The following is a 15,156-nucleotide window of genomic DNA, read 5'->3' as shown; positions in this document are numbered from 1 at the left end:
CTTTGCAGTAAGACAGTTCAAAGATACCAGAAATGAAATTGTCCTGGGGAAGTGAAGCAGCGCCTTCTTCATGGTACTTCAGATCCCTCCATCACCCAACACCTTGCACTCTATTGAAGACTTGCGCTCACTCTTGGTCCATGTCTGCTTGTTGGTCGTTGCGCCGTGCGTCACGGTGCCCTGTGCCGCCAGTTCGTGTTGCCCTACGCCAGCCATCCAGGCAGTCCTGCACCTCTTCAGGCGTGGAGAAGAACCACGCCTTACCCTCGGCTTCCACTCGCAATTTGGCAGGAAACAGCATGGAGTACTTTATTTCACGTTCCCGGGGAGCCTTCTTAACGTCGAGGAATCCTCTGCGTTGTTTTGTGACTGCTGCAGTGTAGTCTGGAAAAATCGTGATAGTGGCATTGTCTATCCGGATCGGATGGGCTTTTTGGGCAGTCTGCAGGATTGCATCTCTGTGCCTGAAATTAAAGATGCGGGCCAGGATGGGCCGCGGGGGAGCTCCCGGCTTCGGTCTACCACCCGGGACCCGATGCGCCTGCTCAACCGAGAAGAAGTCGGACAGACCTCGCGACTGGAGGTGAGTCAAAATTAAATCCTCCACAAAGAGATCTAGGGCAGGACCCAGTGTTGTCTCCGATACGCCAATAAGGCGGATGTTGCTCTGCCTCGATCGGCCCTTCTGGTCCTCGAGTCGAGCCGTCAGAAGCTTGTTGTCCGCCTCCAGTTATTGGACCTGTTTTTTACGGGTGGAAGTGTCAGATGACAGGGCCGCCGTCATAGTCTCGACCTCCGACACCTTGGTGGACATTTTATTAAAGTCAGCACTGATCAGGGCAAGATCAACTGCGAGAGTCCCAATGCGTGAGTCAACCTTATTTAGGGTGGTCATGATGTCCTGTAAGGTCACCTCTTGCGTGACTCCACCATCTGCCCCAGCAGACGACGGAACATCTTTGTCTTGTGCGTCCCCCTCCGATTTTGTAAATGCGAATTTGTCCAGCTTCTCCTGGTTAGTTCCCTTTGTGTTCCTGTTGCTCATGGCAGCAGTGCAGGTGATGGTCCCGCGTGGATCAGGGCTGTTGATCATCACCGCCTGTTGGAAAGTACACTATACCGCCGCGGCCTGCCGGGTAACCCAGACCCCCAATCCTCAGGGTCGGCCAGAGACTTTCAGAAACAGCGTGTCTCCAAATGCGTGCCGCTGCTTGTTGGCAATGAGAGCAGAGGGGCCCGCTCCCTCGCTGTTCTCCACCACTCCGCAGGATATAATCGGTGCGCCCATTTCGATTGTAGGTAGGGTAGCTGCTGTGCAGACAGACGGTCCAGATTACAAATGTGCCATACTAACTCATACCCCCCTTGGCAAATAGGGTGCGGACCTTCCTTCCTCGAGTGCCATAAACTGGTGAAGCAACCCCAGGAGCAGACGTCTTCAGCAGTTCCCGAGGCAGCGCGCAATAGTTAAATCATCTATTGTCCATGTGTGAGAGGTGACCCACTAACGGAACCTGGTGTGTCCCAGCACTGTCCTCATTGGATATTGGGCCCCTTCACAGAGAGCGGCAGCACGCACTCCGATAATGGTGGCAGGGGACTCCCGTCTGCACTCGTCCCGGCTGCCACGGGGAATACTCTAGGGCCACGCAAAAGGGTTATCGCCGTACCCTACTGTTATGTTGTATATTCCTTCAAGAGCTTGTGTTAGGAATGTAGAATGGTGTTAATATGTTGGTTCCATGTTAGGAGTCATTCTAAGGAAGCTGTTAGGACTGAATACATCGCTTCCCTGGCTCCCACCTGTTGTATTACCTTTTCTTGTCCTTTCATTAAATATCCTATTCTTATACGATATTCGTCTGGACTTCTTCACTACAAATTAGGGAAACTGGACATTTTAACCCTTTTTACACTGAAGTGATATTCTACGTGAAGTTTGGATTCGAAGAAAAGTTTCTAGCAAAAAAAAAAAAACGGATCGGAAAGGAAACTGGATTCAGTGAGTTATATGACATTATTTTTTAATTTTGCTGTTCGTTTAATCTACGCTTGACACTGCTGTCCCGTCATAACTTGGTTCTCTTGGAGCCGTTGGAGCATCGCGTTGCCGGCATTTTTTAACCTGCATTGCCGTTCTGCTTTGCATGCGCTAAGCAGGCACGCAGAAGACGGTGCACGTCAGTAGAAGGTGCGCGTCACAACACATGCGTGGTAGTGCTACTAACGCGAGTGACGCCGGACGTAAGGTCACGCAGCGTGACCCTGCGTGACGGCCATTTTGTATGCAGATATCTTTCGTTTACGAGAAGAATTGACAGTGCGACGAGAGGAATTGACAGCGTGAGAATATTTACAGCGCGAAGGCATTAAAGTGTCTACATCGAGCCATACATTAAGGAGAACTTTCTGGTTACAAAAAAGTAAATAAAATAGTATTTACTTCGACTATTGCAACAGGTGAGGAAGTCGGGGGAAGGTTTATTTGTTTTGTATTTGTTTTGATTCCATTTTTTTATATAGTGCTCTATAGTGCATGGAAGAAGGTGATTGCACTATAAGCACTGCTGATAAAGACAGAGACATGGCACTACAGAATTTCTCTATAAGCTCTCCTGAACCATTTTGGGTTAAAGGTACTCAACTAAATATTAAATGGATAGAGTGGAAAGAATATTTTATTAATTATTTAGAAGCAGTTGATGAAACTAAAAAGATGAAATCAGAACAGAAAAAGAGAATTTTGCTACATTCTTTAGGACCAGTTGGTTTAAAGATTTTTTCAAGGATGAGTAAATCTGATGACCCCAATTTGGATGAATTTCAGAATGCTATCAAAAATATGGATAAATATTTTGCACCCAAAGTGTGTATAGGTGTCATAAGGCATAAGTTTTTTCAAAGAAAACAAACTAAAGAAGAAACTGTGGATGAATGGATGGATGATTTAAAAAAACTTGCCATTGATTGTAAATTTGACAATTTACATGACGACCTTATACGCGATCAGTTAGTGATGCATAATAACAACTCTGCTCTACAAGATCGTCTTTGGGTTAATGGAGACGCGCCCTTAGATGATGTGGTAGCCATTATGAGGAAATCAGAAATGTCTGGAAGGTGCACTACCGTAGTGAAAGAAACTGAAAAAGATTTACCTAAAACATCTGGAACTGTTTGTAAAATTCAAGGTCCTGTGAGAAGTTTTCGCCAACAGCAACAACAAGGAAAATGGACTAATCAACCAATGAGAGTTCAAAACAGGAGCATAGATGAAAGGAGGTGTTACAGATGCGATAGTAAAGAACATCTAGCTTTTAGTAGACTCTGTCCAGCTTTAAAAAAAAATGTGGAATATGTGGACTATTAGGCCATTTTAGTAAGATGTGTCGTAGACGTAGTAATGTGAAGTATGTGTATGAGGAGGATGCAGAGGTTGTGGATGAGGTGGAAACAGAGGATGAATGTTGTGTAAAAAATGTTAGAGAGAATTATGTTATTAACATTTCGGAAAGTTCCCTCAAAGGAAAACCTATTTGTGAGATATCTTTGGGTGGAGTAATTGTGAGTGTGTATGCAGACTCTGGTTCACCATACACGATCGTGAATGAAGAAGTTTGGAAGAAGAAATTTGTGAACAAAATTGGTGAGCAGTTGAATACACCTGATGTTTGTCCAATCAGTTACACAGGAGATAAGATTGGCATGATTGGGTTTAGATGGCTTACCTTTTTATTTAAAGGGAGGTCCACAAGAGGAAAGTTATATGTGGCAAAATTGGGACCATCAGTTTTGGGATGGTTTGATCAGAAGAATTTGCACATTATTTTGGACCCCAACAGCAAGGAAAAAGTGCTGATTTTGGATGACTGCAGTAAAATGGGGGAATCATTGTCTGAAAGCTTTCCAAAGGTGTTTAGCAGTGAACTTGGTGTTTTAAAGGGGTTTGAACCATAGAATTATTTTGAAGGCTAATGCACAACCTAAGGTTCATAAAGTAAGACCTATACCCATATTAATCAGGGAGGAGGTTAAAAGGGAGATTCAAGGATTGCTTGCAAAAGATATTATAGAAGAAATTGAAACATCTGAGTGGATTTCTCCGATTGTGGTTGCCCGGAAACCCAATGGAAAGATCTGCTTATGCATTGATGTACGCCACCTGAACAATAACTTCGTAGTTGAGATATGTCCCCTACCTAAAATCAATGAAATTGTATCCTCCCTTAAAGGTGCAACGTGGTTCTCCACGGTTGATCTCTCTGCCGCATATCATCAGGTAATGTTAGATCCTGATTCTAAGAGTCTTACGGCATTTATAACGCCGTTTGGTTGTTACCAATTCAGGCGTATGCCTTTTGGATTGGCTTCAGCCGCTGCTGTTTTTCAGCGGTTGATGCACAAACTTTTTGTGAATATGGACAAGATTTCCTTTTTCCAGGATGACATTCTGGTGGCTGCGAGTGACAAATTGGGTCATGATTTAAAACTGAGACAGGTTTTGGAAACTTTACAGTCAGCAGACCTGACTGTGGAGTTATCCAAGTGCAAATTTAGTCAGAGGAGTGTTTCCTATTTAGGACACATTATAAGTGAAGAAGGTGTCAAACCTAAACCTGCATTGGTAGAGAATATTGTAAAGTTTCCTGCACCTGTTTCCAAGGATGAAGTGAGAGCATTTCTCGGCATGGCTGAGTATTGTGCCAAGTTTATAAAGAATTTTCCTGCAAAGGTCTTCAATATACGGGCACTTTTAAAGAAGAACACAAAATGTATGTGGAATGAATTGTGTGAGGAAGAGTTTAAGTTGGTTAAGGTTGATCTACAAAATGTGAATGCACTTGCTTGTTTTGATCCCAATGTTGACTGACTGTTATCCACAGACGCTAGCGACAAAGCCCTGGGTGCCGTGTTATCGCAGTATGATTTGGATGGTAAAGAAAGAATAATTTTGTTTGTCTCTAGAGCTCTCTCTCCTGCAGAGAGTAGGTACCCCATTATTGAGAGAGAAGCTCTAGCGTGTGCATGGGCCTTGGAGCATTTTCGGGCATTCGTGTGGGGCAAACCTGTGATCATTCGAACTGACCACAAACCGTTAATTCGTATTTTGTCATGTGAGGGTATTTCAGGTGCGTCAGCAAGATTAGCTAGACTGTCTATGCGTATGAAGGAATATATTTATAAAATGGTCTACCTACCTGGAAGGGATAATCGTATTGCTGACTGCTTATCTAGACTTCCACCTCCTCTAGAGGAGTGTGATGATGATCCTTGGAGTGAATACTGTGTGGCGTTAGTACATGATTGTGGCGAACCTGCCATAAACAAGACTGAATGGATGGTTGAACAGGGAAAGGATGTTGTGTTGAAGAATGTGATGGATTACATTTGCAAAGGTTGGCCCAAGAAAAGGGATATTCCTGGTTTGGATGCGTTTTGGCAGATCCGTATGGAATTGTCTTCAGAAAATGGTATACTTTTTAGGGGTGACAGAATCATTCCACCTGTGTCTTTAAGAAGGAAAATTTTGCAACTTTGTCATGAAGGACATTTTGGGATTGTTAGGACCAAATCTGTTGTTAAAGGAATGTTTTGGTGGCCAGGTATTGACGGTGCAATAGAGGATTTTGTAAGGAGATGTGATGTTTGCAAGTCTGCTGACAAGACACTTAGGACTTTAAAACCTGAAATGAGTGATGGTCTGATACCTGACTTTCCTTGGGATACTATTGCGATTGATATTATTGGACCAATTGGAGACTCCAAGGAGTTTGGTTTGGTTGCCATCGACCTTTTCTCTAAATGGCCGATTGTCAAATTTGTAGACAAAGTTGATACCCAGACTGTGCTTAAGTTTTTAGACAAGATCTTCATCATGGAGGGTTTACCTAGTTGCATTCTGTCGGACAATGGTGTCCAATTCACATCCAAGTTGGCTAAAGAGTATTTTGAAAAGTGTGGTATCAAACATAAAACCACGGCGTTGTATAATCCCAGTGGTAACGGCACTGTTGAAAGGTTTAACAGAGTGATCAAGGGCATTATTCAGGCTTCGGTGCATAGGAAGTTGGATTGGAAAGTGCAAGTACAGAAGGCGGTTTGGTCGTATAGGATTACAGTACAAAACAGCACTGGCATGTCCCCGTTCATCATGATGAGGGGCAGAACAGCGAGGTGTAAGTTTAACCCTGGGTGGCTTTTTGATGGAGAAATAGCAAATTGGTCTCCTGTAGAAGTTAAGAATAAATTGGTGTCTACCCATGCTAAAAGCAAGGATTTTTATGATTGTCATCATAACACTAAGAATGTTCTAGTCAAGGTTGGAGATTGGGTAAGGGTTAAGAAACCTTTCAAGGTACCTAAAGGCGTGAGCTGTTTTGAACCACCATGTAGAGTTGCTGAGGTGTTGAAAAATTCTGTAAGACTTGAGGATGGAAGGGTGTGGAATCTTAAAAGCATCGCCATGAATCCTGATCAGGATTTTATGGAGGAGTGTTCTAATCCTAAAGATAATGATTTTGATTGGATTGAAGATCCTTTTGAGAATAGTCATTTACAATCTCAACTTGCTTATGATTCTATTTCAGATTCTGAACAACAAAGTAATTTCAGAAAATCCAGTTCTCCTTTGTGTAATGAGGGGGGAATGGGCGAAGGTTGCAGTTCAGATGTTCAGACAACTGCTCAATTGGATGTATGTGATACTCAGTCTTGCCAGGTTGGCTTAAGGGGTTCGTTATGTAAATTATTTGCTCATATTTTGCTCTATTTTCCCTCATTTTTATTTTTATTTCCTTTGTGTATATTGTTCTTTCATTGTATGGGGGGGGGGGGGTGTTATGTTGTATATTCCTTTAAGAGCTCGTGTTAGGAATGTAGAATGGTGTTAATATGTTGGTTCCATGTTAGGAGTCATTCTAAGGAAGCTGTTAGGACTGAATACATCGCTTCCCTGGCTCCCACCTGTTGTATTACCTTTTCTTGTCCTTTCATTAAATATTCTATTCTTATACGATATTCGTCTGGACTTCTTCACTACACCTACCTCCAGCCGCAGGACCGTGTAGTCAGGCGCCACCACTCACCATACCTCAGAGGAGGGGAGCGCTCCACCAACCGCAACTTCCGCTCCTCCCCGATCCGAACTCCAGGCCGACGCCGCCGGGCACTCCTCAAACTTTAGATCCCGGCTGCCGTCTCCATTGTAGGCCTCGAAATGCCGCATTCCGCCGCCGTCCCGGGGAGCGTCGCACAGCAGCCAGACTGGCGTTGTTCGATACCGGGCACTTTCCACCACCGCCTCTCACTCTTGCGGGCAAAACGGGTCACGGATAACACTAAGCGGAAAGACTGGGCTCACTGTTGAGTGCTCGGAGCCTCTCTAGGTTGCGGCAATGTTGTTTGACTGCTAGCCACGCCCCGAGCTCACCTTTTTTGACGAAGCTCTGTAATCATCCATTGCACTGACAGGCAAAGTCGCACTGTCTGATAAGTCAATCTGGCAGTGCCCAAAGAGCTGGTCTGACAGGTCAGTGTGTGGGCCGGATTGTTGACTGTTTGTGGGCCTGTTTTATGATCTGGTGGGCTGATATTTCCTCTGCTATTACTACAAATGTTGCGACAACAAATGCATGCAGTCATCCATCTCTAGCAAGCCATGGGCGGGAAATCCGTTCCGCTCGTGTATTTTGCGGATTTTCGGTAAATTCGCGATTCGCGAACGCTCGCGAATTTACCGAAAATCGGCAAATTCACACGCAGCGGATTTTTTTTCTTGGTGATACAATTTTGCGGCGTGCGGCGTAAGTTCGCAATTGCGAACATGTAGGTGCGGCGGGCAGCAACAATCTTGCACTCGCGAAATTACAATATTTGCAATTTTGCACAAGAAATCCACTAGCAAGCAGCATAGACCTTCTGAAAATGATGATTTTTATCAGAATAACTCCTCAGGTTGACATTTGCCTGCCCTTTTTTGGATTTGAGGCCTTTTGACTTTCTTTGGATCACTTTGGGATTAGAAATCAACTTTCACAAGTAAGTTTGTTTGGGGCATTACATTTGCTGTTCTGCAGAAAAACGAGTTTTGCTAAACTGAAAGCACTCAGCAGGTGCAAAAGTTCAAATTCATCATTAGTAACCATTCCCTGTAGTGCTTCCTGACTGGGGCCCCTCCAGAGTTCAGTTGCTAGTTGCAACAATTGTATGACCCTGCTCTGACCCTCACAGCCGGATCATAGAATAGCTACAAGTAAGCCACAAAGGTCCTGGAAAAAAAATTGCACTGCAACAGAAAGCAAATTACAGATAAGGAAGCAGGTGCCAGACTGGAATTTTAAAACAGTGACACATTAATAAATCAACCCCAAATTAATTCATGTCAGTTGAAGCAGGGCAGGTGTGCTTGTTTTTTCCCCCCATAATCTACAGTAATGATGATGAACCAGAGGGTGGCATTGATGTACCAGAGGGTGGCATGGGTGAAACAGAGGGTGGCAGTGTTAAAACAGAGGGTGCTGTGAACCTGTGATGATGAACCAGGCGTAGAAACAACATAGTCGCGACCGTTGCGTGCCGACAAGTAAGTTCGCAATTGCGAACTGGTACAAAATCCTCCCGAACTGGCAGAAACCCTTGCGAACACTATAAAATCAAAAAAATCCACAAATTCGCGTGAATTCGCGGATTTTGCGGATTGCGAGTTCACAAATACGCAAATTCGCGAACGCCAGATTCGCAAAATTCGCCCATGCTTATAATATACAGCTTGTGTGTAACGGTTCAAAACTGCCCTAATTTACAAATGTAGGAATAGGAGCAAGCAAAACAACCGCTCCAAAGGAGACCCTGGACCTGTGTCTCCTTAACAATGCACGGGTTAGAGAACCTTCCAGTGCCTATGTCAGACTGGCTACAGTAAAACACCAGTCCACCCTGACACGCACACTTCACGTCTAGTCCTCAGAGACCTCCGTGCTGTTAATCAAGCCTGACTCCACCCTCAAGCTGTAGATTATCCGACCAGCAATGCAATTAAGAGAAGCTGCAAAAGACACATTTACATTTTTAAGCTTCAAGTTTGTAGGGGTTCACGGAGCCGGGGATTTAGTGCCCCTGCACCCTTAGGAAGCAGCCGCCCCTGACTTACCACTTATAAGTAACTCTTGGTAGAGCAAAGCTCCTTCACCTTCTCCGCCCAATACCAGATGTAATGACATTGTTGTAAGTGTTTTTGCTAGCAACAAGAAAGTTCCCTTGCAGAACGCGATGGATACAGCTAATGGTACTGCGGAATGAGGAACTAAGAGTGAGGGATGCGGAATGAGGAACTAAGAGTGAGGCATGCGGAATGAGGAACTAAGAGTGAGGGATGCGGAATGAAGACCAAAGAATGAGGGAAGTGGAATGAAGAACCAGAAGTGAGGGATGCGGAATGAGGAACTAGGAGTGAGGGAGGTGGAATGAAGACCAAGGAGTGAGGGATGAGGAATGAGCAACTAGGAGTGAGGGATGTGTAATGAAGACCAAGGAATGTGGGATGCGGAATGAGGAACTAGGAGTGAGGGATGCGGAATGAGGACCAAGGAATGAGGGATGCGGCATGAGGAAGTAGGAGTGACGGGCGTTTCTCCGAGCCATTTGTGAATGACCTCGGAGAAACATTGTGGTGTGGAGCGCTCCTCTCTTGCCTTACGATCTCGGAAGGCAAGAGAGGAGCGCTCCACACCACCATGTTTCTCCGAGGTCATTCACAAATGGCTCGGAGAAACGGCCATTATTTTTTGTATTGAGGGGCGTGTTTAGGTCAGACTGGGACCTTGGCGAGAGGGAGGGTGTAACGCTCACCACTAGAAAAGGGGCGGGGCTTAAAAAAAGAAAGAAAACGCCCCCGAATTGCGTCAAGGCGAGCCCTGAACTGAGTGACGCTCCTCTCCTCCAATGGCTGGCCAGCATTTACGAGGCCAGCCAATGGAGAAGAGGGGCGTGTTCAGGCCCCCATACTACACAACATAAAATTTCGGCTCCGCCCACTGCTTACGCAGTGCGACGGTAGCCCCAACCTAAAAAGGAGTTCCCACTTCAATGAGTGAATCTCTTCTAACTGACAAAACCACGCCCAGAGAGAAGAGAAGGAACACAGAACTAGGGTAAAATGAGGAGCCCTTTGAATTTATGTGCAATGTGGAATCAGCGATCACTCTCTGTGGTATCTTTTGGACCTATTCTTTTAAATAATTTGTTTTTGTACATTGAAACTAGGCGGTTACGACCCTACAAGGGTGTAGAATAGATTTACACATTTCAGGAATTCACAAAGTGGAGGGTTAACTGTATTATTCATTTATTTTTTTATTTTTTACAGTTTACGCCCAAGGAATTTAGAGCGCGCTACGTCAACACCAAATTACATCACACAACGTCAGATTAACTTCATTTTTTGGGGGCTCAGGGAGAAAAAGGATTTGTCTAGAATCACAGGATGATGAAGCAGCGCCGAGATTCGAACCTGGTTCCCAGTTCCAAAGTCAGCAGCTGGGAACCCAGATCCAAAATAAGCTACAGCTCCCAGCCAATCTGTGACAATTGTGTGGATATTGCACTTCTGGCATTTTTGTGCCGGCCTCCCCTGCTGGTTCAGGGCCCCTTCACTGTTAGTGTTTGTGTTTGCACTCGATCCGATAAAGTCAACACCGGAAAGAAAAATAATTGTTTTTTCAAAGCTGCCTTTAGCAGGACACCTGTTTCACTGCTTCGGTTTCATTGTAAACAAACACTGGCCCCTTCCAAGCACCCCTGTGCAGATTGTTTTCACAGGACGTCGAGTCAGGCGTCACAAAGGTTGTCAGGTGCGCACCTGCACTTCAAGGCTTGTCAGGCTAAACCCGGCTGCACCTAGGGTAACTTCTGTGCATTCCATCTTTGGTTGAGTAAATATACACGTATATATTTGCTCACGTGTAAATCTACCGAGCAGTGCAAAAGGACAGGCTAACTTTGACCTTTTTTTTTCTCCTTGAGAAAACTAGTTTTCCCCTGGAGCGACCCTCCTCCTTTGGTGGTTCGTTTTTGGTGTGCTTCCGTCTCCTCCATCCTAGTCAGAAGTAAATTCCCATTCCTGGTAGGAAGGGGTTGGAGGAGATTCACAAATGTGTACATTCAGAGTTTGCCCCAAACTATCAGGACATTCCACCCCCAGGGCTCACATTCTCAGCCGCTCCCTGCACTTGTGCTCATATGCACTCACGCGAAAATCTACACTTGCGAAAATCCACGCGTGACTGCACAACACGTGTATGTGACTTCCTGCAATGGATCAGCACGGGTGTGAAAGGCGACAGGCACACGTTACGTTAGCAAAACACACACATACCTTTTAATCCAGCACGTAATCTCCCAGCAGGATTTCACTTCGATTGACAAGTAACACAGGCGTGGACCTTGTAAATGCCAGTGTTATGAAATAAATGTTGATATATTTGCGACTATGAATAAGTGTCATGCAAATCCCCACGCTCCCATGGTGCTTTGCTTCCACTGTTATGGCCTGGCTAGAGAGCGCAGCTGTAGCCCAGAGCTTCAAATGGGGAATAATAAGAGCAGGGACTCCTCAAATGTAGTTGGGGCGGGACATGATTATCTAAAGACACTACTTCCATTTGCCAGGTATTAAGTTGAGGGGTGTGTTTAGGTCAGACTGGGACCTCGGCGAGAGGGAGGGTGTAACGCCCACCACTAGAAAAGGGGCAGAGCTTAATAAAAGAGAGAAAAACGCCCCCGAATCGCGTCAAGGCGGGCCCTGAATTGAGTGACGCTCCTCTCCTCCAATGGCTGGCCAGCATTTACGAGGCCAGCCAATGGAGAAGAGGGGCGTGTTCGGGCCCCCATACTACACACATAACATTTCGGCTCCGCCCACTGCTTACGCAGTGCGACGGTTGCCTCAACCTAAAAAGGAAGCACAGACATAGGAGGAAAGATGCAAGCACAAAGGGGTATTTAATTGGGATGTCATATATCAGGCCTCTCTCTTATGCTGTTACAATACATTTTGCCAACACTATGACAAAACATACAATGGAACACCAACATTAAGTATTATATAAACATTACACAGTTACATAAAGAGTGATTTGAATTGTGCCACTTGTTTATGACAAATTTGCTGGTAGCAGAAAACAATTCATGTAGGTTTTCAAGCCACGGTAAATGTTTGTGGAATAAGCCTGAAAGCATTACCATTCTTTTTGATTTTTTTATTAACTTTGATATTTTTTACATGTCTAATAGAGATTACAGTGGACAAGGTGCCCAGTCCATTGTGAGTTTAGATCGCATATATCACTTATAGAACCAGTTGTGAGTTTAGATCGCATATATCACTTATAGAACCAATGTTCTTCAACTTTTGGGTGCAGCAAATATTGTGAATTTAACAGTACACAAGGGCACCTGATGATTAAGGAAATGTGGACAGAACCTGAACAGTACACTGCAGGTATAAGAGTTGATAGTTACAAGAGTCCACAATGGCAGCCCTTTACTTAAATGCAGCATTTGATAGCAAGCACATCAGTGCTTGAAAAGGTGTGTAGTGCTGTGAAAAGGGTGATGAAGGAACTTAAAGATGGGATTGGTGGTGCGGTGTTATAGGCAAGCAATGACCAAAATGGGAAAAGGGTGAAGGTACCACATTATAAGATTATAAGCCTGGACTTCCACAAGCCAATTACTCGTGAAACCTAATGAGTGTCTCTGCCCAGTGAGGGGTTCTTGGGATATAGAGGAGCAGGTACTATATTCCAAATGAGCCTAAGCGAGAACATGCATCTCCTAATGAGCATTCCCTGAAACTCTGCAACAGCTTTCCTGCTGCATTGAGGTCTCTCTATTTGATCAATAAGGGGAATGACCTTTACTACGGAGTCATTACATCGCACTACCTTTACCTAGCAGCCATTACGTCGCAACATCCTTTACATCGCATGTCATTACAATGCAGACATTACATTGCATGTCATTACAACGCATGTCATTACAATGCATGTCACTACAATGCTGGCATTACATCGCAAGTCATTACAACGCATACCATTTAAACGCATAGTACCCTTACACTATCCAACACTTACCCTACTGTTGCACTCACTGGAGTTAGAATAGTAAATTTGACCCCTACACTATTAAACACTTACCCTACTGTTGCACTCACTGGAGTTAGAATAGTAATTATTACCCCTATACTATCCAAAACTTACCTTAAATGCAATTAATGGTATGCATTGTAATGGTATGCGTTGTAAAGGTATAATGCGATGTAATGGAATGCGTTGCAAAGGTAGTTTCTGAAAATGCGATGTAATGGCATGCTATGTAAAAGAATGCGTTGTAAAAGATGTTGAGATGTAAAAACTGTGTTGTAAAAGCATGCATTGTAAATGTATGCGTTGTAACATCATACATTCCACATAGAGTGCAGTGTGGAACAGTGGACACATAGTAAATGTGTGTAGGCTGGGAAAGTATGGTTAAAGTGACACTCTGGTGCAGTACAGTGAAACTGTAGTATTGGGCAGAATGGGCAGACTGAGTGCGTGAGCTGCATTTGAAAATGTTGGTGTTTGCATAGTACATGGGCACAATACTAGACTGTGGAGTGGCAAGCCTAGGCCTGTCTGGTGGAAACATAAGGAGTAAAGGAATCTCTCCCAAATAGAATAGTATATTGCTGCATTCCTGTAAGTTGGTTGAGACATTCATTAGATGAGGGGGAGCTGGGCTCTCTCTGTGCATTTCAAAGGGATTTTTGATTCAGTGACAGATCACAAGGAAAGGGCCTGGACACATTTCAGGAAAAGGGAGATGGTGCTGATATTGGGATCATAAAGGGTAGAGCTGAGGGCCCAGGATGAACCTTTGATGCATAGTTCACTGTGGCTGACATCCAGGTGTGAGCTCTGGTCACTCCCTAGAACCTTATTGTGGTTTAATGAGCTTCGGAGACATACCTGCAGTAACAGACATCTTTCGGAAGAAAGGAAGCGAGGGAGAGACAGCCATATCAAAGAAGCAGAAACCCTAGTATGAAACTAAAGTAGAATATCTCAAATTAAGTGAAATGTGGATACCTTATGACTACCTGTGCATGGATGGAAGTGCATGGCAGGGGGAGAGGACCGTGATTGACTTTTGGAAATGCCGAGAACACTTGCTACATTCCCTGCCTGCCTACACAATCTATCGGTCACTCACCAGGTAAACGCACCGATGGATGGGGTCGCCGCCAGCATGAGAAGGATGCTGCATGCTGGGAAATGTGGTTCACCTGCGAGCACAGAGGCGATTCCAGACCGTGTTTTGGAGGTAACCCACGCTACTTCAGGTGGTGGGAAGGACACACTTCTTTTAAGACGGGATTGTTAGCAGCAGTGGCGATTTACCAACCAGGGGGGCATTTTGATAAAGGAAAGTAAACCCCCGAAACGCGTCAATGCCCATGGTTGAAAACTGAAAATAAAGGATTGAACGAACCTCGAGTGCCGCCTCAAGTCTTCTTCTTGTGGGGCAGGCTTTCGTGGGAACATATGGCGTGGTTAGCTATGCGATCCTTCGTGTGGCTGCGCGCTGGGCTGGCACCCCCCGCAAGTGTTAAGGGGGTCGCTACATGGAAGACCCTCTGACTGCCCCGCACGAAATCTGGAGTGGATACAGCTGCGGATGCGCAGTCCATACTTTATGGGACCACACCTTTACTTTAACGGTGTTCTCTGCCCCACGACGGATGGAAGTGCATGGCAGGGGGAGAGGACCGTGATTGACTTTTGGAAATGCCGAGAACACTTGCTACATTCCCTGCCTGCCTACACAATCTATCGGTCACTCACCAGGTAAACGCACCGATGGATGGGGTCGCCGCCAGCATGAGAAGGATGCTGCATGCTGGGAAATGTGGTTCACCTGCGAGCACAGAGGCGATTCCAGACCGTGTTTTGGAGGTAACCCACGCTACTTCAGGTGGTGGGAAGGACACACTTCTTTTAAGACGGGATTGTTAGCAGCAGTGGCGATTTACCAACCAGGGGGGCATTTTGATAAAGGAAAGTAAACCCCCGAAACACGTCAATGCCCATGGTTGAAAACTGAAAATAAAGGATTGAA

Source organism: Lissotriton vulgaris, chromosome 5 (assembly GCF_964263255.1).
Source record: "Lissotriton vulgaris chromosome 5, aLisVul1.2, whole genome shotgun sequence".
Lineage (NCBI taxonomy): Eukaryota > Metazoa > Chordata > Amphibia > Caudata > Salamandridae > Lissotriton > Lissotriton vulgaris.
Note: the sequence above shows the minus strand (reverse complement) of the source record.